Genomic DNA, 25273 nt, shown 5'->3' with positions numbered 1-25273 from the left:
CGATTTATTCTAGTTCTAAGTATTTTAAAAAGAATCACACCTAAAATAAGAACTAGCTGTTACCTAAAGGATGAGAGGGGGAAAAATGCAAGTGAGGTGAAATTTGCACATGAAGGCCATCGAAGAACAATGCAGTCCAGCTTTCCACTTTAGATATGGATCGTTTCTGCTAAAATATAAGAGAATCCCTACAGTTCTATCAGTGCTTTGCAACTTCAAAAAGAAGAGAACCTTTTCTAGACAAGGACTTCAGGAATGATAGTGAACATGTATAGAGACATGAGCATGCCCCTCTATGTCTGTGAACTCATCTAGTATCTGCAGAGCACTAAATAGGGCTAAAGGAAGCATACACAGCTGTGTTATGTGGATTCTAAGGTAATGAATATACATGCTGAGTTGAAAGAAGAGCTGGGTGTTCAGAAAACACCCTATCAAACTGAATGGCTCATCAAAGTCAGAGAAAGAACACCAAAATCTTATATGCATGGACTGAGTGTCTGCAGCAATGTTTGACACACTGGGTGATTGGCACCCATCAAAGGAAAAGCACACAGAAGCATCAAAAATTTCATCCACACATCCACATCGTCTTATTTGAGGGTTCCTCTAAAGGCCCCATGTGAGACAGGAACTGGGGTGTAGGTAAATTATTTGGATGGAGGAAATGTCAGTAAATGGAGAATGCATTGTTACCCATGAGGCCAACTTGGGCTTTGTTCTTCTCAAAAACCTCTGGGGCACTCCATGAAATGAGCCTCAGAATTGTTCCACTGGCTGGCAGGAGACTGAGAGTGACATTTTTCCATGCACACATTTGGTTGAGAGCCACCCTTCAACCCTGCTACTAGTGTTAATCCCATCCCATGTTTGGGTTGTGCCTGCACATGGTGCCGTCCTTCATAGCTTCAGAGAAAGCTCTCCAAAGAGACACTGCCATGCACATTTATTTGCTGGAGAGCGGGGAGAGTATGGAATCATGGTGGAACGGCCTGCTTGGAACTGTCCACCGTGCCAGTGCTGAAGCCACAGAACACAGGAGTTCAAGGCAGGTCACCATCCTTGCCTGCCACACTCTCTGTGGGATAAGCATATTCTCGTTGAGTGAGTGATTAAATGCAAGCTGGGAGTAGGTACAAGCCATGTACCAATGTCAGTGAGGAAACCTCACTTCAAAGCAAATGTTCTACAACTCTACATAACAATGACTCCCATGAAGCAAACAAAGGTGGCCACATAGATTCAGCTTGAATGACAGAAACATTTCTCCGAGAAGCAGTTCTTGGTACCTTTATCACTACTCTGCAGTTCTAACGTCATCGTTTTCATTTCCTTGGACTGAACACCCCATTGGCTGCTACGTACCTTTGGGGAAAGGGGTTACAGTACGAAGAGAAGAAAGACACAAGCCAGCTCTCTGCAAATGGTATTTATTGATCATTGATCAGTGTCTCCTCAGACACTGAAAAGGTTTGACTTTGGAATTTTATCTACCGTAGTTAAAAATAATAGCATCTGGAAACGTGTTCATTGGAGCTCTCGAAAGGGTAAAAACATGGCAAGCACTTTATTTATACTTTACTACAGCACACGAGCAATATTAAAGAAAATACGCTGTCACAAAATAGTACAGACAGTTGGCAAAGCAAAGAAACAGACTTTAAGTATGAGTAAGATGTTGAATCATGTATAAACTCAGCTTAAATATTAATAAACAGTAAATTAATCACTTTGATTTCTCACGCATACAGCTTAACTTTTCAGGTCATACTTTGCTACTTCTCTACAAAGCTTGCACGACATGAAAATTCATGGAGAGAGTGTGATTTTTCATGCATAATCTGTAAATATTATGCTTAGCCTCTAAGTAGAATAGCCAATTAGTACTCTACACCAAACCCTGAAAAGTGATGATCACCTTACACCACATTGGTCTGTTCTTAATAATAAATAAGTATACTCAAAACCAAACAAGCATAGGCAAATAGTTATATGTTTTATTGTCACATTTAAATATGCTCTTCAAGGATGCTTTTTTGTGTGACATTGAAGGAGAAATAAACATGGCAGTGGCATATAAAATTTTAATTTTGAAATGGCCCTTTTCAGATAGTTTCATTCAATGGCCGGAGTATAGAAGACGGGTCATTTTGCAAAATGTCAAGGTTCCACTAAATTTCCCGAATGCAAGCTCATTTGGGAAATCAGCCATAAACAAACCGGATATCAGGAAAGATTGTTGTGAAACTTGATTACTTAAAACTTGGAGGGGGAAAAGGCAGCTCTGTAAGGAAACCTATGCCAGAAGGCAGATGACAAATCTGTAGGATTATTTCCATTTTTACTGTTTCCATAAAACACAGTATCACTGCACATTTCTCATCCTACCCCTAAATACAGTAGGCGGGTGGCGGGGAAGGCAATAAAGATCTCTATCAGGCTGAGGATAAATTTGGTCCATTGTCTGAGAAAAAGTTAGCAAGGTCTGTAGCTGACAGAATGAGGCCATTTTATCGTGGGCGAAGGAGATTAGATACCACTGATGTAGCGTAAGTTTGATGCAATTTAGGTCTCTCATTTATTCCTTTCTTGTCCCTTGATCCAGGAAAAAAATACTAATGTTAACAGCAAGACGTACTGAGGACTTATTTTAAAGTATTACTAAATTGATGACGGTCAGTAGAACTCTCTTTATATCTCCTCTGCACAGTTCATTTTTTATTTTATTTTATTGTAGTCAGCCCTCGATGAACTCAAACGGGCTACAACACAGGAGTCTTAGCTAGGCATAGGGTAGGAGAAAGGGGTTTCTGTTCTCTCTGTCACTGCTCCTGTCTGATTTTTCCTGTCTGTTCCGTAGCAGCACAGGAGAGAGCTTGCATACGTCCCTGAGACCACAAAGCTAAGGGAAGCTGAAAGAACTCGTAGAAAGCTCCGTCATTCCAGCACCCTTCTGCTGTGTGCATGAACCTTGGGGGTCACGCAGTTTTGCTCAAAGGAGAAGGAAGTTGGTAGCTGGGAAAGTGGTGCTAAGAAAAGGTTATTTTTTTCTCTGCACCAGCAAAGCCACGCCTGGGTGATGAATGTGGGAGATAAGTAGGCACACAGACTGGTTCCTTCTCCGTTAAGCCTCGGGAACATGCACAAAGAAAAGCACTTGCAGGACACACGGGGACGATTATTCCCTGTGAGGTTTTCCACGCTTGCCCTGGGATACCAAGCCTCTGCCTAGGTCTGGCTGTGTCTGCAGGTGCTGAACAACCCCGGCCACACGCTCCATCCGCCCTCCCCTTTTATCAGTTCACCTCCTAGGAGGCCTCAAATTTACAGTCCTGAAATCTGATTTCCGACCTAAGCTGGATGTCCAGGAGAATGACCTCCAGATTGCAAAAAATCCATTTATGGCTTTGCCTTCCCGTCCGACTGTGTGCTGAGTCCTGGACAGCAGAAGCCGCAAGCTAAGTGGCTGATCAATAATTTTTTTTTTCAATGAAGGAATCCATGAGTCATAAGGAAAGGAAACTGGACAAATCCCTAATGCAATAGTTTTATTACGATACTCTGCTGCTCACTGTTAGAGTTTTCATTCTTTTCTAAAGGGGACTTTGAGAAATGCCACTCTCAATGGACACTGGGTAAAATATGAGCTTAGCAGAAAACAGATCCTTCTCCCAAATTCCTCCAATAAAGGGCATGGTTTGGATGTGGTTTTGTGTATTTTCAATTTGCCTGCATGTTCTGATACTTTCCTCATGTTGTTACCAATTGGATCTGGTACCATTATCTTTGATTGTAAGTGTGTATCTGTGTGTGTGTGCATTAACATTTCAACACATCAGCAAACAAAATCAACTAATAGGAATGAATTTATGTATCTGAGTAATCAATGGAGTCCCTAAACAGTTTATGAAATCTTGGTCCCAACATCCAAGAAAGGACAGTTTGTGGCTTTAAACACATGAGCATCTTTAACGACCAAGTTGTTTGGGAGAATGTACATACAGTCCAGTCTCTGGGGCTTGAGTTAACCAGAATCACCACCGTGGACCTGTTTCAGGGATGACCCATCAATTCAACACCTTAGACTTGCCCAAGCTCCTGTGGATTCGTCTGCTGAATCTCACTCTCAACTCTTCCTTCCAGAATTGGCTTGGTCATCGTTGTCACTTCAACACCAGCATGTAGTGATTGCACATGATTTGAATGATTTAGGGAAAAAAATTAGCAATCTATTTGCAATTCCTTTGCAGATGAGAATGATTTGCCTTCTACTAGCTTCAGTAGGAGTTTCTTCTCTCCAGAATTCAAAGCATTTTCCATGAGACCCACGAGCTTTTTACAAGGACTTTTATGTAGAATTCTTCATTTAGCATCTTTCTAGGCTATCAATACTAATCTGATATTTTCTCTGAAGCAATTCTAAAACCTGTCTCTTTTATGAAACTTGCTTTTTTCTTCTTGGGTTCTATATTGTTGGAATAGGGTGATTCCTTCGGCCCTACCTTAATAAACTCACTATGCTTACCTGCCAAGTTTAGACAGCATGAATTGCATAGTCTTGTATAAACACGTGTGTCTCTTTCCTACCTGTGTGCTTCTGTTGTCAGCCGTTAAGATCTTAGAATGCAGGGCCATACTTTCACTCAACTTTCAAACAATGCAGTTAGCAACAGTTGCAATAATGAGGACAAAGAGTTTAGGGTATTAAAAGCCTAGACTTAAAGAATCTTAGAATGACAAAGAATCATTGGCTTAATTCAATCCAATGTCTCTTACAATATGGAAATTACCTGCGTAGCAACTTGCCTGCTCCTTGCACAGACAGTGTGTAAACATGTTCAGTGGCTGGAAAGCTCAATGGTTAGAAATAAAGCATTATTATTATGATGATGATTAGGCATAATTAATAATTACTAGGTATAACTATAATCATTAGAAATAAGATTTCTAGTTTTAAAACTAATTATGAGACCTCCCATAGGTCAGGCAGTCTTAGCTCACTCTCCCCAAGTAGCAGGTGAACCATCTGTGATTCCTCCTCTCTCCTGTTTCCAAAAAATCACTGTTGCCTAGACATTTGGACCGCTTATGTCATGCCTCAGATCAGAACTTCTCAGCAAAGGAGTGTTGATCTTTTTCAGGTGAATAATAGCCACGTTGGATAATGACATCTTCACCCTAAGGCGGCCTCCGTGGGTCCCAGCTCTGTGAGAGTTCTCCCACCCAGACCTCGTCTCTGCCTGGCCCCATCCCTTGCAGACCCGCTCCAGACCTTCTGGCCCATGTTTCCAGGGTCCAGAAAGATCATGATGAATTCTGTCCATGGAATCTTAACAAAATCAATGCCACGGAGTTGCATTTGCAGTACCTTTCACCTGTTTCTTTTCATACCAACTCCAAGAACCCCGCAGCCATGAGTGTGAATCACCTCCTCTTTTCTGACTTTGAAACAGTTCCTGGTAGAAGGATCAGGTCACAACTGAAATGAGGACAATTCACCACAATTTTCACTTCAGAGAAATGCTTTCAGCAGGTAGATGTTAATTCAGCACTTTCGTCCTATCGGTAACAATTTCCTCAACGATGCTTTCCTTTTTGCAAGGAGACAGCACATTTCTTTAATCAATTTCTTCTCCACTGCTCATATCCTCATTTGGGTATGATCTGCACAATAACACGCATAATGGACTTGGGGGAAATTACGTTTGACAGAAATGGGCTTTAACCTTCCTGTTACGCAACCACAATGCATTCCATTCCGGGTCAGAGAAGCAAAACTGTTAATCAAATCATAACGTGTGTCCCGAAAGCAAAGACCATTCTTGGTACACAGAAAAAAATGAAGTAAGACAATACCTCAAGACAGGAACTTTAATTCTTTTTTTAAATGTTTTCCCCAACTCCACACATAAGTTCATTCTTAAAGATAACTAGTTGATTTCTGCTCTGAGAGCAATTTGAAACATCTTTTAGGTAATGGTAATCGAGTGTATTGCATTGCCTCAATAAATGATACATAATAAAAGGTGAAAGTGTTTAATACACAGAAATAATGTAAAAGGTAACACCTCCACACACATTGGTGTGTATGTGTGTTTGTGTGTGTGTGTGTGTGTGTGTGCATCCTCTCATCTTGTTTACTTGATTTGCTACATAGTATTCCGGTTTAAGAGATGTGAACTACCAAAGTATGAATAAATAATTTTGAGTGTGTGACCTGTTTCTCAAACTGTCCCCCAAAGCTTCTGCTCAGCCCTTGCATTCCCAAACTTCCCCCGCTGTTTTGCACTTACTCTTGGAAACTGGCATTTTGTGACTAAGTTCTTACAGTTATCCTTATTTTACTCAGAAACAAACAAAAGCAAAATCGTCACTAAAAGTTATAAAAATCACCTACCAAATGCCTTAAGAATACGTTATTACTAAACACATAAAAGAAGCAACCTTGGCAAATTGTTGCAATTAACATAAAAATTGAAAAGATTCACACAGAAGTTAGTCCACTACCTCTATTGCCCATTCTGTGACTACACGATTCTTATCAATTAAGAAGTCTATACATATATGAATAGGCAACATCCTGTATATAAACAGAAGCACTTAAAATATGAAAATACATTCTATAAAAAGACACTTGCACTCAAATGTTTATAGGAGCACAACTCACAAATGCAAAGATGTGGAAACAACCCAAGTGCCCATCAATCCATGAGTCGATTAATAAAACGTGGTGTATGTATACCATGGAGTTCTACTCAGCCACAAAAAATGGAAAACTAATATCTCTTGTATTAACCTGGAAAGAACTAGGGACCGTTCTTCTAAGTGAAGTATCACAAGAATGGAAAAGCATGCACCACATGTGTTCACCATTAAACTGAAACTAATCAAACAACACTTATGTGAACATATGAAAATAACATTCATCAGAAATCAAGCAGGTGGGAGCGGGGAGGAGGGGATGGGTAAATTCACACCTAATGGGTGCAGTGCACACTGTCTGGGGGATGGGCACATTTATAACTTTGACTCAAACGGTACAAAAACAATTTATGTATCCAAAACGTTTGTCCCACTGTAATATTCTGAAATTTAAATATATATATATATATATATATATATATATATATATATATATATATATATATATATATACACCCAGGAGACAAAGAACAAAGGGATAACATAGAAGCACGTGTAGGAAGAGAGCAAGTGCTTAGATTTCCCCTTTGGAGAAGCATGGGATGGCAGAGACCCAGGTGAGGGACTCATGGAGTTCTTGTGTGCTTGCCCTGCAGTTCCCAAATCAAGACAGATACTCAGGTGTATGGATCCATTCATTCTTTTTACCAGGTAGGTGGGCAGTTGTGCTGCCAGAGTCCCCCAAGAGCAGGTAGGAGGGGGAGGACAAAATCCTGCAAGGATGGCAAACTGCTCGTGCGCAAAGAAACCCGCACATTCTGTGTGGATCGGACCCGCCGTGGCTGGGTGACAGGGAGAATCTTACGGAATTTCACTTCTGTATGAGAGAGTGCCGTATCATCTCTGCATTAGAGAAGCATCCCAACAAGTGTTGCCGAGTTCCTGCAATACAGTCTGTGTTGGTATCAAACAAACGGTCACTTTCCTGCCCTGCTGTGACATCTCAGCAAGTCAGATAAGAGGAGCAGACAGCTTTGGCAGAAAGGAAGAGTTTTGAAGAGAACAGCGTGGTTCAAGAACAGGCTTGGAAACAAGACGCTGCACACTTTTGTGCACAATTGCAGGTCCCTGCATGGAATTAAAGGATAACAAGGAAGATGCACAGGCAAGAGACTAGGGTGTAGCTTAAGAGGTACCACTTTAATCTCAATGGCAAGTGACAGCCACTGCTAAAAGAAAGAAGAAGACCCCAGAACTGAAGTCCAAAATGGACTTAGAGCCTCAGCTCTGTGTGTAAGACCATTCCTCTTGCTCAGACTGCTAAATATTTCTGAGCTTCCAGATGCCTTATTTGTAAAATTACAATATATCATAAAGTAAGGTTGTACAGGTCATATAAATCATTCTTGGTTGAAATTTCTCAGAAAACTATAAAATTGAACATCAATATGAGGTCTGATTGTTTTGTTAAGAGTAAATGTGGCAACAACAAAGGAACAAAACATGATTTTTATTATGTTTTATTTTTAGTATCAGGTCACTAAGTATGAAATGTCTGATTTCCTTAGGGACTAAGTTAGACAGTTGATATCTCTGACATTTCACGTTAACACCTCTTGTTTTATTTTTATTCTGAAGGTACAGCCTCAGTCTTTCAAATGCACATTTTGGCTTGTGATTATCTTTCAGATTTTTTTAGAGTAATTTTTGTGAAACCATAGATAAGTCAAAAATCCATGATATTTTCAAATATGAGTTCCATCGTGGAACCAATGAAGTGCAGACAGCTCGAAATACCAAGGAAGTGTTTGGGAAGGATGTGGCTAATGAATGCACAGTACGTGGATGGTCCGAGACGTTCCTTTCTGGTGATTTTAGTCTTGAAAATAAGCCACGTGGGTGACCTGAGACCAAGGTGGATAATGATGAGCTGAAAGCTGTCGTGGAAGTGAATCCATCTCAACATATGTGTGAATTAACAACAAGGTTTGGTGTCACTATTCCAACAATATTGGACCATTTGAAACAAATCGGCAATAAAAGAAGCCAGATAGATGGGTTCTGCATGGATTAAAGAAGTGTCAGAAGAGAAATCGTCTCAAAGCTTGTCTTTCTGTCTTTGCTGTCACCACATAAAGTCGAACCATTTCTACAGTGTATTGTTACAAGTGATGAAAAATGGATTCTTTTTGACAATCACAAGCATTCAGTACAATGGCTGGATAAAGATGAAGTGCTGAAACACAGTCCAAACCCAAATATTAATCAAAAAAAAGCTAATGGTGTCTGTTTAATGGTCCAGCGCTGATATTTTCCACTATATCTTCATGAAACCTGGTCAATCGATTATAGTGGAAGTCTACTGCAACTCATTGGATGAAATGATGAGGATGCTTGTGATGAAGCAGCCAAGATTGGTCAATAGAGACAGGCCAATCCTTTTGCAAGGCAACGCTCGACCACATGTTGCACAAAATGCCACTGAAACTTCAGAGGTTGGACTTGGAAACTCTCTGTCATCTACCATATTCACCAGACCTTGCACCAACTGACTAGCACTTTTTCCAGGCTTTGGACTACTTCTTTCAAGGAAAAATATTTGATTCTCAACAAGCTGTTGAAAATGCAGTTTGCAATGTCATTGCCACTCAATCCTCAGGTTTCTTAGCTGCTGGCATAAACAAGGTATCATTAAGATGACAAAACTGTGTCGATAGTTTAGGTGCATACTTTGATTAATTGTACTGCTTCTTGTTTGAGATATAATGAACTACACTTGATTCATAATCGGACATTTCATATTTAATAAAATGAGGAAATTTTTTTCAACCTAATTTATACCAAAAAAAGAAAAATTAAAAATTATTATTGATCTATGGGATAGGCCAGGGGACAGCAAACTATGATCCAGGAGTCAAATCTGTCCTGCTACCTGCTTCATAAATAAATTTATAGGAAGAGAGCCATGCATGTTCATTTACAAATCAGGTATTGCTGCTTCCACACTGCAATGGCAGATTTGGGTAGTCAGGACAAAAACCGTGTGGCTCACAAGTCTAAAATGTTTACTGTCTGGCCCTTTACAGAAAGATTATCAACCTGAGAAAGACAAAAATGTCACGTTCGATATCATACCTTCTGTAGGCAAGAATGTGGCCAAGATGTAATTTCTGAGGTTGTGGTAGGAAGCTACATTGGTTAAACTCAGTATTCTAAGATTTATGTAAGTTTAAAATAGATAGGAAATCCAACCACCACTCAAAGGTGCATGAAAGCTGTTTTCGCTGCACCATAGCTTATAGGATTCATAGCAAGTTTGTTTGCAAACGACCTAAGTGTCCAGCCACAGCGGCAGGCCGGTCTATGAATGGTATGTCACGGAGCCCTTCTAAAGAATGAAGTAGAAGGCTATGTTTCAAAATAGGACAATCTCAAAGTTACATCATTAGGTGGAAAAAGCAAGGTGTACAGAATGGTCTATTGCACTAGCATTCACACGCTGTTGAGCCCCGAGTACCTCTGGAAGGGTTCTCAAGACGCAAGAAAGAGATGCAGTCTCGGATATACCTGGATGTGTCCAGGAGTGGGGGATAAATGATTTTCCCGTGTGCCTTTTGTGGATCTGATGGTTTTATCCACGTGCACAATTAACTTTTCAAAACAGCAAGGACACAAATAAACACTTGCTGCACTGAAACGAGAAGTCACTTGGATTTGGATATGTGCAGCACATTCCACTGGATCTGTGGACACAGAAGAGGGTGCAAGCTTGAGAAACAGCACACAGACACAAGGCAAGCTAGAGTGTAACCCGCGGCCATTGAGTTAGAGAATTGAGGAGACTTTGCAGTTAATGAGACCCAGGGGAAGGAAAGAAGAGGAGGAAACACAAAACTATGAATTTAAAGAGGAAATGCAAACACGAGTGTTCCCTTTCCCAAAAAGCATATTGACTGACATAATGAAAAATGTGAAATTCTTTTGCAGGATAGAATGGATCAAGAATTTAAGCGATTACACTGAGTGCACGCCAGTTCACATTTGCCAGAGGAAGAAGAGAAAGGAGGGGGCGTGAAACTGCACACAAAAAAGGTCAAAATTCTTTGAAATAAAACACGTACAGTAGTCCTTCCCACGTATCCGCAGGAGGTAACTTTGGAGACCCCTAGCGGATACCTGAAACCACAGATACTACCACACCCCGTATGTCCTATGTTTTTCCCTATACCTGCATACCTACGAAGAAGTTTAATTTGGAAGTGAGATTAACAACCATAGATAATAAAATAGAACAATTATAACCATATTTCAGCATCACTAATCTTGAGCTTTGGGGCCATTATTAAGTAAAATCAGGGTGACTTGAATGGCAAGTACGGCGATACCAGGACGGTCGATGTGCTAACCCAGACAGCCCCTAAGTGACTCAGGGGTCAGGAGTCCAGACTCCGCCGGGATGCTGGACAAACGAAAAATTCACGTCCCAGGCAGGATGGACAGAACAGGATAGAGGGTAATGTCCCTACGCTGCTCAGAACTGAGTGCAATTTAAAACGAATGAATCGTTCGTTTCTGGAATTTTCCATTCAAAATTTTTGGATCGTGGTTGAAAATGAATGAATTCTACCATCTTGTGTGGAAGCAATGTGACTTAATTATTTAGGAAGACTAAATATCACAAAAACTGCTTGATTAAAAGTAAAGTTTGTTAAGTGTCAAAAGAAAATGGCTGATATTTTATGTTTCTTAGCTGAGCCTTCATATTTATTTATTTTTTAAATATGAGGACAAGACTCCAAATGAAGCCAGGCCTACTAGTTTAAATAGTTAAAAAATAACTTAATTTGACATTGATCATTTTAAATATGCTCCCTGTTTAAACGGCAGGTACATGAAACCACCCTTTGGCAAAGAGAAATGGAGTATGTCTTGCTTCATGAACAAATCACACCAGAAGACCAAAACGCCCAGAAGGCTGAGGTAGAGAATCTTCTAGCAAAATGAGTAAACACAAGAAAAATTTAGAAAGGTCATGCTTCTTCATGCTGCTCGTTCTGTGAAGATATAGGGCAGAGAAAACTCATTTGGTAACTAATGAAACTTCTTGTTACGAATCTGCCTCTCTCCTGCTGCGAAATCACTTAAGTCATTTTTCAAGAGGGAGTAAATAGACTCTGAAGATTCTTACCCTTTTGTTAATGTGACTCTCTGCTCTCTCACTGCTCTTAAAAAAGAAAATAAATGGGCCCCTTTTATGGCTGGTACACTTAATTTCTATCATTTGAACGTTGCAGAGAGTGCTGACAATCATGACACCTTTGACTTTTGTTTTTCAAGATCTGTGCATTGGTATGTTTAAGCTACTTTGTTTTAAAACTCCATCACCTTTTCAGATATATATATATATATATATATATATATATATATATATATATATATATATATAAACAAAAGTAGAAGCTGCTCTGTGGCCTCTGACCCTCAGATTATATAGAAATAGGCTTTATGGTACAATGTTCTTGTTATATGTGTTTGAGAGATGAAAAACTGTGCGAGTAGATTTTAAATATTCTTACAACAAAAATGGTAAGTATTTGAGGTGATGCATATGTTAACAAAGGTGATTCAGCCATTTCACGACATATACATATTGCAAAACATCACTGATACACCATAAATATATACAATTTTTATTTGTTAATTAGACACCTGATAATTACCTACTTCAGCCATGTTTTTATACTTCAAAGATTCCCAACTGTTACAATCAATTTCTATGCCCATCTCACTTAGAAAAATTCTTCAATGAAAGTTTATCACTGGCTTTCCAAACAAAATTCAATAAACCACATCAAGCATACTATGAACAGCGTGCTAGACTCTAAGGCTTTGCAGGATTTTAAAAAATGCTAATATAATATAAAATTTGGCAAGAAAAAGGAAGCCCATCTTTTGGTGCAAACCAAATTTAATGTTTAAAAATATTTATCTTGGCTGAGGAGAGTGGCTCATGCCTGTAATCCTAGCACTTTAGACGGCCAAGGCGGGAGGATAGCTTGAGCCAGGAGTTGGAGACCAGCCTGAGCAACATAGCGAGAACTCCATCTCTATAAAAAAAAAAAAAATTAGCCAAGTACAGTGGCCTGCATCTATAGTCCCAGCTACTCTAGAGGCTGAGGCAGGAGGATTGCTTGAGCCCAGGAGTTCGAAATTGCGGTGAACTACGATGATGCCACTGCACTCCAGCCTGGGAAACAGAATGAGACCCTGTCTTAAAAGTAAACAAATAAAGTATTTATCCTTATTTAAGTAGACTGTATTTACACTGTTTTAACAGTTAACATGCTATAAATTTTAGCCTAGAAATGACCACACTCAATGTTATTTGTTTCATATTAAAAAAAAAGTATAAATCCTTTCATTGAAGCTGCATAAGTTTCTCCCCAACATCCCTCAAGATATCTGTTGAGGTCTGGAATTTTTTTTTTTCCCCCACAACTCAGGGGATTTGAGATGGGGGTGCTACTGCCATCTAGTGGGTGGGGGCCAGGGATGCGGCACACAGTCCCACAGAGGGACTGCACACAGCAAGGTTCAGTGGAGGAACAAGAGGGTACAATACATCATGTGTGTTGCTAATGCTGATTCAAAGTCGATCTTGCTCCCCTAACGGGTGCACCAAGAAAGACTCCAGTCTTGGAAGACCCGTCTCTAGCAAACCACACGGCCAGCTGCCCTTGCATGCGGCACACGGTCTCGAGATGTCCGTTGAGGGGCTGCATGCACAGATCATGCTTGATTGACAATAACCATGTTCAGAGACACAGAATGCAAGTTAGAAAATTTAACTTAGTTTAGTTCCATTTGTTTCCCCAGGAATATTCTAGTTAATGAAAATTTTATGATGCAACTAAGGCTGCTTCCAAACATGTTTGAGAGGATGGGCTTTGCTCATTTTTCAAAATCAACTCTTAAAAAAAAAAAAAAACTAAATAAAAAAGAAAAAACAGGAAATAAACACTGTGACTTGAACCAGACACAGTATGGGCTCCTGTCTGATTTACGTATCTGATACAACATAAACTGGAATTGATGGGCAAAGCAGACTTTGCTAAAAATTCTATCCCACGTGACTTTTATCTAATAAAATGGTAGTTCCATCTTTATTATTATTTATTTATTTATTTATTTTGAGATAGAGTCTCGCTTTGTTGCCTGGGCTACAGTGAGTGCCGTGGCATCAGCCTAGCTCACAGCAACCTCAAACTCCTGGGCTTAAGCAATCCTCCTGCCTCAGCCTCCCGAGTAGCTGGGACTACAGGCACGCGCCACCATGCCCGGCTAATTTTTTTTTCTATATATATTTTAGTTGGCCAGATAATTTCTTTCTATTTTTTTAGTAGAGACGGGGTCTCGCTCTTGCTGGTCTCGAACTCCTGACCTTGAGCGATCCACCCACCTCGGCCTCCCAGAGTGTTAGGATTACAGGCGTGAGCCACTGTGCCCGGCCCATCTTTATTATTAAGGGCAAAAATGAGTATGAAGGAAAGCTTGAGACCTCACAGTGGATTTGGGTAATTCTTGACTTTTTTTTTAACAGAGTACTGGGTTTCTTAAGCTCCAGTTGTAAAACAATAAACTGCACATATTTAAAGTGTAGAATTTGGTGAATGTTGTTGACTTGTGTGTACCCCTGTGAAAGCATCAGCACAGTGAAGGTGGTAAACACAAGCATCACACCCAAAAGTCTACACAGGCCTCTTTGTAATTCTCTCCTGCCCTAGGGAGCTTCTTATGAACAGGGACTATTAATTGCACTTTCTCGGATTTTAAAAGCAGAGTAACAGAATTATGTTCTCTTTTGCTTGGCCTCTTGTCTTCAGCCTCATTCCTGTAATATCCACACAGGTTCATTCACTCATGGCAGGTATCAATCGTCCATTTATTTTTATTGCTGGCAAGCATTCCGATCTCTGAATATCCTTCCTGCTCAGGTCTTGGTATGGACACAAACTTGTCTTTCTCTTGTATAAAAATACCTAGGAGTTTTTAGTGGCTGGGTCATGTGCTAGTTGCATATTTAACATGTAAAAAACTGCCAAACTGTTCCCCGAAGTCCTTGTTTCCCGTTGCTCTCACCGCCAGCAGGTCAGGAGAGTTTAAGCTGCTCCACACCCTCATTGACCCTTGGCACAGCTGGTCGCATGGTTTTGAGTGCTTCTCAAGTACGCGTAGTGCTATTTCACTGTGGTTTAATTTTTGCATTTTACTAATGACAGATGGCGTGACTATAACCACCTGTATGTTTTCGTTAGTGAAGTGTCTGTTCAATTTTCTGCCCACTTTGTGGGGTTGTTTTCTTATTATTGAGCTTTGAGAGTATCTATAGATATACATATAGAGAGAGATACGCACCAGTAAAACTATATATTATGTATACATAATATACATAAAAACAATATATATGATGCAGCATACTACAGATACAATATATATTTTATGATACTCTATACTATATGTAGCATACTATATATACAATATACATTATATAATACAGTATACTCTATATACTACATATTATATATGATACAGTATACTCTGTACAATATATATGAGATACAATATACTATATAATAATAGTATACTGCATATAAAATGTATCATATATGATATAGTATACTATATATTATATACAATGGAGTATACTACATATAGTATTGTATATATATGATACAGTACACTATATATAGTATATTGTACATACAATACAGTATACTATAGTATACTAAATATGCAAAATATATTATAAATCTGATAGTTTGCTATATAATATATAAATATATTATATTTTATATGTCAAATACATATTATATATATGAATATTATATATGTAGCATATAACTATACCAGTATATATAGTTGTCTATTTATATACATACTGTATATCATATATAATATACTGCACCATATATATGTGCATATATATATACAATTCCCCTATCAGATATTTAATTTGCATATATTACCTTTCAGTCATACATTGTCTTTCATTCTCTCAGCAATGTCCTCTGGGTAACATAAGGATACTTTTGTTTTTAATTTTGATGAAGTCCATTGCATTAATTGGCTCATTTAAGGACCATGCTTCTTTTTTTTTTTTTTTTTTTTGAGACAGAGTCTCACTTTGTTGCCCAGGCTAGAGTGAGTGCCGTGGTGCCAACCTAGCTCATAGCAACCTCAAACTCCTGGGCTTAAGCGATCCTACTGCCTCAGCCTCCCGAGTAGCTGGGACTACAGGCATGTGCCACCATGCCCGGCTAATTTTTTCTATATATATTTTTTTAGTTGTCCAGATAATTTATTTCTATTTTTAGTAGAGACGGGGTCTTGTTCTTGCTGGTCTCAAACTCCTGACCTTGAGCGATCCACCCGCCTCGGCCTCCCGGGGGGCTAGGATTACAGGCATGAGCCACCACACCCAGCCAGGACCATGCTTCTTATCTTAAGTAACCAATCTTTACCTAATCTAACGTCACAAAGGTTTTCTCCTGCTTTTTGTTCTTCTGGAAATTTTATAATTTTGTGTTTTACATCTATCTAGATGACTCTTTTTTTTTTTTTTTGGCTTAATTATCTTTAAAAAAAAATATTTTGTATTTCAGCACATTACAGGGTTACAAATGTTTAGGTTACGTATATTGCCCTTGCCCCACCTGAGTCAGAGCTTCAAGCATGTCCATCCCCCAGCCAATGCACACTGCACCCATTAAGTGTATATATACCCATCCCCTCCTCCCCCTCCCATCTGCCCAACACCTGATGAATGTTATTACTATATATACACATAAGTTTTGATCAGTTAGTACCAATTTGATGGTGAGTCCATGTGGTGCTTGTTTTTCCATTCTTGGGATACTTCACTTAGTAGAATGGGCTCCAGCTCCATCCAGGATAATATAAGAGGTGCTAGATCACCATTGTTTTCTGTAGCTGAGTAGAACTCCATGGTGTACATAGACCACATTTTATTAATCCACTCATGTATTGATGGACACTTGGGTTGTTTCCACATCTTTTCAATTGTAAACTGTGTTGCTATAAACATTTTAGTGCATATGTCTTTTTTATTGAATGTTTTTTGTTCTTTTGGGTAGATGCCCAGTAATGGGATTGCTGGATCAAATGGTAGTTCTACTTGTATCTCTTTGAGGTATCTCCATATTGCTAACCACAGAGGTTGCACTAGTTTGCAGGCCCACCAGCAGTGTATGAGTGTTCCTATTTCTCCGCATCCACACCAACATTTATTGTTTGGGGACTTTTTGGTAAATGACATTCTCAGTGGAGTTAGCTGATATCTTATTGTGGTTTTGATTTGCATTTCTCTGATGATTAGAGATGTTGAGCATTTTTTCATAAGTTTGTTGGCTATTAGTCTTTCTTCTTTTGAAAACTTTCTGTTCATGTCCTTTGCCCACTTTTTGAAAGGGTTGTTTGATTTTTTTCTTGTTGATTTTCCTGAGTTCTATATAGATTCAAGTTATCAGCCCTTTATCGGATGTGTAACATGCGAATATTTTGTCCCATTATGTAGGTTTTCTGTTTGCTCTCATGATAGTTTCATTGGCTGTGCAGAAGCTTTTTAATTTGATCACATCCCATTTATTTAGGATGACTCATTGTTGAGTTATTTTTGTACTGGATGTGAGTTATAGATCAAAGCTTTTTGTTTCTTTTTTATATTATTTTATTTTGCATGTGGATATTCAATTTCTCCAACACCATTTGCTGAAAAGATTATCCTTCCTGAACAGAATTACCTTTGTAACTCTATAGAAAATGAATATTTTTTTTTTAGAAAGTAGATTTGCAGTAAGATCAGGTCAACTAAATTTTGAAAAGATTCTAAACAGAGTTAAATCTTCAAAGTAATCAATACAAAAGCCCAATTAGTATTCATAGAAAACATATATTATTTTTAAGACTCCAAATTATTTTAATTTTGTCATAAAACATACTATCATTCTTTCATAGGGTGCAAAGATTTTGAACATAAATTCACTACTATTGGCGGGGCGCGGTGGCTCACGCCTGTCATCCTAGCACTCTGGGAGACCGAGGTGGGCGGATTGTTTGAGCTCAGGAGTTTGAGACCAGCCTGAGCAAGAGTGAGACCCCGTCTCTAGTAAAAATAGAAAGAAATTATAGGAATAGCTAAAAATATATATAGAAAAATTAGCCGGGCATGGTGGTGCATGCCTGTAGTCCCAGCTACTTGGGAGGCTGAGGCAGGAGGATTGCTTGAGCCCAGGAGTTTGAGGTTGCTGTGAGCTAGGCTGACGCCACAGCACTCTAGCCTGGGCAACAGAGTGAGACTCTGTCTCAAAAAAAAAAAAAAAAAAAAAAAAATTCACTACTATTGGACAGATCAATAGATATATAATCACAAGGGCTATTACTTATTGAATAGTTGCTGTAGACAAAGATGTTTGCTAGGTTCTTTACATACATCATGTCTTATTTATGTCTCACATTCACTCTGAAAAGTAGCTATCATTATTACCAAACATAGATTAATTTCAGACATACTCATGGACAACTGGCAAAAAATCCATCACCAATCTTTAAAGGCAGTGACCTTACATAACATCATGCATATATAAATGAAAACATTTTGAGGGGAAAATATTCAATACTTGAATTTTAAAGGAAACACTGGCTTTAGTAATTTCTATTGAATCAATGCATGTATTTCTTCTTAAAATGGCTTTTAATCATGGATTTTCAAAGATCAAACACTCTTGAATAAGCCAAAATAGCCAAACACACATTTCCCAGGAAACACTCAAATATTGATTGAAAAGTGTAAAGTAACTTGTGAAAAATTAAGAGTATGACTCAGTGCTTCACAGAGAAATGTTAATGAGAATATCTTTTCAACCATAACTCTGGCAGTAACATAAATCCTCATTAAAACCCAACTTGCATGTGCTGTCTTGTCAAATGATGATCAACTGTCTGAAATACCTTTGAAGTCTGAGTTGTTAGGAATATGATTGCCTATTTAATTTACTTTAATGCCTATAAAATAAAGTGGTGCTTCTCTGAACTCTAAACTGCTCTTAAGATAACACAGCTCTACTAAAATATTAGCATTATCTCTATAACTTGGTATCTCCTACCTGCTCATTTGAGTTAAAATTAGAATAAATCAGAAGCCTACATCGTGTAGTAGCAGACTAAGTGATTCAAACCAACCCCCTTCTTGAGGACAGATTAAAATTTGTATGATTAAAGAGAAAGTATTTTAGGGGCATTGCAGTGCTGAGATGATACTGAAAGAGTACACCACCAAAACTGATGAGAAAGTTGTGATCCAGCTAGGTAGACCAGTCGCACGGTTAGCACACAAAGTAGCTTTTGCCCCAGGGCATGTTCACAATCGGGAAGAAACTGCTGCAGTTTTTGCAGTATCCTGGTGTACGGGGGTATTGTCAGATCCGAGCCTCTGCTGAAGATGTGCAGTCTGATAAACTAGCCTCTAACAGTTTCCTACCCCCATGGGTTTCACCCTCAGGGCAAGCATGAAATAAAAGTCAATTCGGTCTTGCAGACCCTTGCAGTCTTCTCAACATCTGAGCAACTGAGGGAAGAGCACAGCCGGCCGGATGGTTGCGAGAACCTAGAATTCTGGTATTCCTGGACAGGCTTCCCTAAAGGAAGATGCCATTAATTCAGTTTCAAATTCAATGACCAGTTCACAGATACGACCAAGCACATGAAGAAGGAAACAAGAAGTCACCAGTAAGTACCAGCAAAAAGAGACCCCAAAAGAATTAGTGGAAGGACTGGTCAGAGATGACAACCCAATTTTTTCTGAAGAATCTTCAAAGAACCAAGTACAAAAAAGATGAAAAATGGCTGCACGGAGTGAGAAAACTGTTAAAAATGAAAATAAATAAATAAAACAAGTAGAACTTCTAGATTAGAGGATTAAAATGAACAAATTTAAGAACTAATGGGTCAACTTAAGGGCAGGTTAGATAAAGGTGAAAAGAAAATGAGTGAATTTGAAGAGAGATACAAATGGATCAGGGAAAGATAAAAAAAGATGGGGAATACAGAAAATAGAAATAGAATATAGAAAAGAGAGTTTGAAATTAAGAGAAAATGAGAATGTCTAATATATGCATAATTAAAATACTTAGAACATGAAAATATTAGACAGAAAGCAAAAACCAAGAAAGAGAAACACATATATGGGTGATTGAGGTAAGAGAAATACAAAAGGCAGACTTTAAAATAACCAGGAAGAATACATTCCAGAAAATATAAAATTGAGGACTTCAAAAATGTGGAAACTATAAAGGAAACAAAAATTGATTCTAGAAATGTAATAAAAATGCATAACAAAATTAAGAATTTGATGTATTGATTTAATGACAAACTAGATACAGTAGAAAAGAGAATTAGTAAAATAGAAAATAGATCTGGAGAAAAAATAAATCTCAGAAATAGAATTAAATGAATTAAAAAAAAAAAAAAAACCACTTAAAAAGGGGCCAGAGGGGCCGGGCGCAGTGGCTCATGCCTGTAATCCTAGCACTCTGGGAGGCCAAGGCGGGTGGATCGCTCAAGGTCAGGAGTTTGAGACCAGCCTGAGCAAGAGCAATACCCTGCCTCTACTAAAAATAGAAAAAAATTAGCCAAACAACTAAAAATAGAAAAAATTAGCTGGGCATGGTGGTGCATGCCTCTAGTCCCAGCTACCCGGGAGGCTGAGGCAGGAGGATTGCTTGAGCCCAGGAGTTTGAGGTTGCTGTGAGCTAGGCTGACGCCACAGCACTGTAGCTCAGGCAAGAGAGTGAGAATCTGTTTCAAAAAAAAGGGGGGAGGGGGCAGAGGAAAAGTCTAATTTATATGCAAGTAGGTAAAAAAAAACAGAAAAGAACAGAGAGAAAATACAGCAGCTGTATTTGAAAAGGTAATGATGAAATATTTTCAGAACTGAAGGAAGAAATCATTGCAAAGTTGTAGATGATTAAGGAATTCCAACCATATAATATAATACCAAACCTAAAGCATCACAATAAAACTGCAGAAACCCAAAGACAAAGAATCTTAAAAATATCAGTGGGATACAGACAAACTATCTGTAGAAAATACATAATTTTTAAAGGAGTAGCACTTAAACTGACAGCTAAATTCCATATAGCAATAACGGAACCTCAGAGAATAGGAGAATGATTTCTTTGATGGCTGAAAGAAAACAGTTGCAAATTAAAATTCAGTGGGAATATTCTTTAAGAGGAAGAACTCATAACAACATTTGCAGACAAGCTGAGGGTTTTCAAAAGCTCACTAGATGTGAAAATCTATTTGAGATCACAATTAGATTTTTTAAGGCAATAATCACAGATAAAGTAGGAAGTACATGAAGTAATGAAGAACAAATAAAGTGATATAATCGTGAGACAAAATCAATATTGGTGTAGTAAGATAAATGTTTCCAAGAAAGATTCCTAAAAAACACAAAATATCCGATGGCAGTGATAGCAGGTAAGTTAGATGCATGAACATAGAGTATTGCCAGAAGTGGGAAAAACTGTTAAGTAAAACTAGTGATTATATTAAAGATCCATGTTGTGATTTCTAGAGTTTTTCACTAATAGAAAAGAAGCAAAGCATTTTAGTAGGTAATATAGTGGAGAAAGACAGAGGAGCAAAGAAATAGAATAAATTTTTTAAAAAGCAATTCATAGAAAAGCAAGATATAGATGTGGGATATTGAAAGCACAAATTTAGGATAGAAGCTTAAATACAAATATATCAAAAATTGAAAGTAAATGTAAGAGTCCCTGCAGTTAAAAACTAAGGATCATCAGACCCAAATAAATGCTACACAGAAAAGATGTAATTAAAACTTGAGTCAGCAAAAAGAACTGATTGAAAACATCAAGAGATGAATAATTGAATTACTAACAGAAATATGGCAATATTAGTACCAAAATAAATAGAAAGGCACAAAGCATCACAAAACATATAGATGATCATATTATAATGATAAGAACTTCAACTTGCTACAGTGTTAAATTCTGGATTATACCCAGTAAATTGATAAATACATAAAAGGCATAAATCTAAAGTTTGAAAAAATATAAGGGAAAATTGTTTTTAAAAGTCCCTAACTATCTTGGGAAAATTAGATATATTTTAGTCAGTGAAAGAATATGCAGAAAAAAACATCTATAAAATTATAGGGTCTGTGAACAATATAATCCAATGGTTTGAGCTGGCATATATAGGCATATAAAGCACACTGCATCCAACCACTGCAAATAAGCACTTTCTTCGAGGAGGCAAAGGACATTGACAAGAAATGAACAAAATATAAAAAATATAGGTAACTACAAAAAACACATCTATTTGGAAACTAAAGAATGATTTGTGAAAAACTTCATGAGTGAAAGAAAAACTCTTAATAGAAATTTAAAAATAGTTATTTCAATAAGAACAAAATTATCACTTAGTTTGCAAAATGCAGGTAAATCAGTGCTTGAGAAAACTTTACAGGTATATATAATGTACTAGAAAATGAAGATATTTGAAAGTTCATAAAATACACTTTTATTTCAAGATAATAGTCAAACATCAAGATTAATTTAAAGTAAATGATAAACAGTGGTAATTAATGAAAAATTAAAACAACATATAATAGAATGAAAAGGAAAACCAAAAGTTAATCCACTGAGAAATATAATCAAAGAGATAATCTATGATGAGTTTCAATGATTAAAAAAGTGAGAAAGCATAGATATTCTGGGAAGTGACAAAACACTGCAGACTTGAAGACATAAAAAAGACAAAAAGATAATTCTAAACTTCTCTAATCTAATAAATTTGAATATTTAAAAGAAATGAAAATATTAAAAAATGGCATATGAAAGTAACTAAAAATATGCAGAAAATCTAAATAATCCCCCCACTATTTAAGATGATAGCTGTCAAAACTCATGCCACAAAGAAAGCTCTATGAATAAATGGCTGCATTTATTAGCTCAAAAAGACATTAAAGAAGAAATAGTTCTAATCTTCAACTCTTCCAGTCAGTATTAAAAAAAAATCCTTAAATTTTATTATATGATATTATAACTTTCACCCCAATTCCATGAAAGAATAGGATTAAGAAAATGGTAAGGCAAGTCACCTATGGGGCATATTTAGCAAGGCATGAAAAGCATAAAGAGCTTCAAGCATGCCCATCTCCCAGAATTTGTCCATTTCCTCAACATTTTCAAGTTTTTGTGCACAGAGATTTCTATAGGATTCAGAGATGGTATCTTGTATTTTCATGGTATCAGATGTAATACTTCCTTTTTCATTTCTGATTGAGCTTATTAGGGTCCTTTCCTTTCTCTTCTGTTTCTGGTTAATCTAGTGAGAGGCCTGTCAATTTTGTTTACCTTTCCAAAGAACCAACTTTTTGTTTTATTAATCTTCTGTATAATTCTTTTGGAATCAATTTCATTGAGTTTTGTTCTGACTTTAGTTATTTCTTTTCTTCTGCTGGGTTTGAAATTGATTTGCTCCTCCTTTTCCAAATCTTTGACACGATTCATTAGACTGTCAATTTGTGCTCTTTCTGTCTTTTAGATGTAGACTTTTGAGGCAATAAATTTTCCTCTTAGGACTGCTTTTGCTGAATCTTATAGATTTTGATAGCTTATGTTCCCTTTGCCATTTAGCTTGAAAAATCTTTTGATTTCCATCTTAATTTTCTCTGTGACACAATAATCATTCAGCAGTTGGCTTTTTAATTTCCATGACTTTGTGTAGAGTTGAGTGTTTCTATAGAAATTGATTTCTAATTTTATTCCCCTGGGGTCTGAGAAGATATATAATTTCTATTTTTTTGATTTCTTGAGACATATTTTGTGGCCTAGGATGTTATTAATCTTAGAGAATGTTTTGTGAGCTAATGAGAAGAACATATATTTAGTAGTTTGGGGGTAGAATGTTCTGTAAATGTCTGTTAGGCCCATTTGTTCTAGAGTCCTGTTTAAGTCTATTGTTTTTTTGTTTATTTTCTGCTTAGAGTATCTGTTCTGTTCTGTCAGTTGGATGTTGAAGTCCCAGTTATTATGATGCTACTGTTTTATCATTTTGTTTGGAACAAGTAAGGTATGCTTTATGAATCTGGTTGAATTCTTTCCTTCAGCATTATGTAATGACCATCTTTGTCTTTCTTTACCATCACTGATTTAAAGTTAATTTTATCTGATATGAGAATGGTGATACCCAGTTTCTTTTCATTTCCATTTGCATGGAGTATTGTTTTCTATTCCTTCACCTTGAGTCTACATGAGTCCTTGTGGGTTAGATGCATTTCCTGGAGACAGCAGATACTTGGCTTTTATGTTTTCTCCATTCAGCCAGCCTATCTCTCTGCAGTGGGAAGTGCAAGCCCTTCACATTTGTTGAGAGAATTGATAAGTGGGGTGGATTTCTGTTCATCTTGTTGCATAGAACTTTATAGAACTTTATTGCTTTGTTTTACTTCTTGAGCCATTGTGGTATCTGGGCTTTGACCTTCAGCTTTTGAGTGATTTTGCACTGGTGGGCATCTATTATGCAGGTCTATGTATAATGCAGATGTGAGTGCTTTCTGCAGGGCAGGTTTAGTTATGACAGATTTCCTCAGTGTTTGCTTATCTGGAAAAGATTTAAGTTTTAAGTGAAATTTAGTTTTGCAGGATACAAAATTCTAGGCTGGCAGTTGTTCTGTTTAAGATTGGAAATGGGGGCCCACTCCCTCTGGCTTGTAAGGTTTCTGCTGAGAACTCTGCTGTTATCCTGATGGGATTTTCTGTGTAGGTCAGTTGTTGCTTACATCTAGCTGTTTGTAGAATTTTGTCCTTCATTTTGACTTTGCCAGATTGAGTACTGTGTGCCTTGGAGAAGTCCTATTTGCTATGAATCTTCCTGGAGTTTGGTGACCATCTTGTATCTGCATATCTGGATCTCTGGCCATGAGAGGGAAGTTTTCTTCAACAATTCCCTCAAGTAGATTTTCCTTGCTTGCAGAACTTTCTTCTCCCTCAGGGATATCTATAATCCATATGTTTGTTTGCTTCGCAAGGTGCCATATCTTTCTAAGTGATCACTCTGCTTTTGTTGTGCATGTCTCTGCCACTTTAAATGACTGGGTTAGCTCTAGAGACTTGTCTTCAAACTATGAGGTTCTTTCTTCTCCTTGGTTTAATCTGTTGCCAAAACTTTCTGCTGTGTTTTGAAAACCCCTGAATGACTCTTTAATTTCTTTAAATTTTATTAATTCATGTATTTCCTAATTTTGTCTAGTTCTTTAGTGACATTTTCATTAATTTCCTGAAATATTTTGATGGCTTCTTTTTGTTGGTTTTCAACGTTCTCTTCAATTCCATTCACCTTATTTGCCATCCATATTCTGAATTCCATTTCTGTCATTTCAACAATTTCCTTATAGTTGGAGCTCACCGCTGTAGCTCCATTGTGATCACTTGGGAATGTTGATCTGTTTTGCTTTTTCATGTTCCCAGGGGTCTTTTGCTGGTTTCTTCTCATCTGAGACCTCTTTTCTCAGCTCAGGGCT

The 25273-nt window shown here is 37.6% G+C and overlaps 1 protein-coding gene across 1 annotated transcript in view; it reads right to left on the bottom strand.

Annotated features, from left to right (window-relative positions):
- NLGN4X (neuroligin 4 X-linked) overlaps positions 1-25273 on the bottom strand; it is a 262042-nt gene that overhangs the window by 62682 nt on the left and 174087 nt on the right. The window lies entirely within an intron of this gene.

This window comes from Lemur catta, chromosome X (assembly GCF_020740605.2).
Source record: "Lemur catta isolate mLemCat1 chromosome X, mLemCat1.pri, whole genome shotgun sequence".
Taxonomy (NCBI): Eukaryota; Metazoa; Chordata; class Mammalia; order Primates; family Lemuridae; genus Lemur; species Lemur catta.
This window is presented reverse-complemented; position numbering and strand designations above follow the sequence as displayed.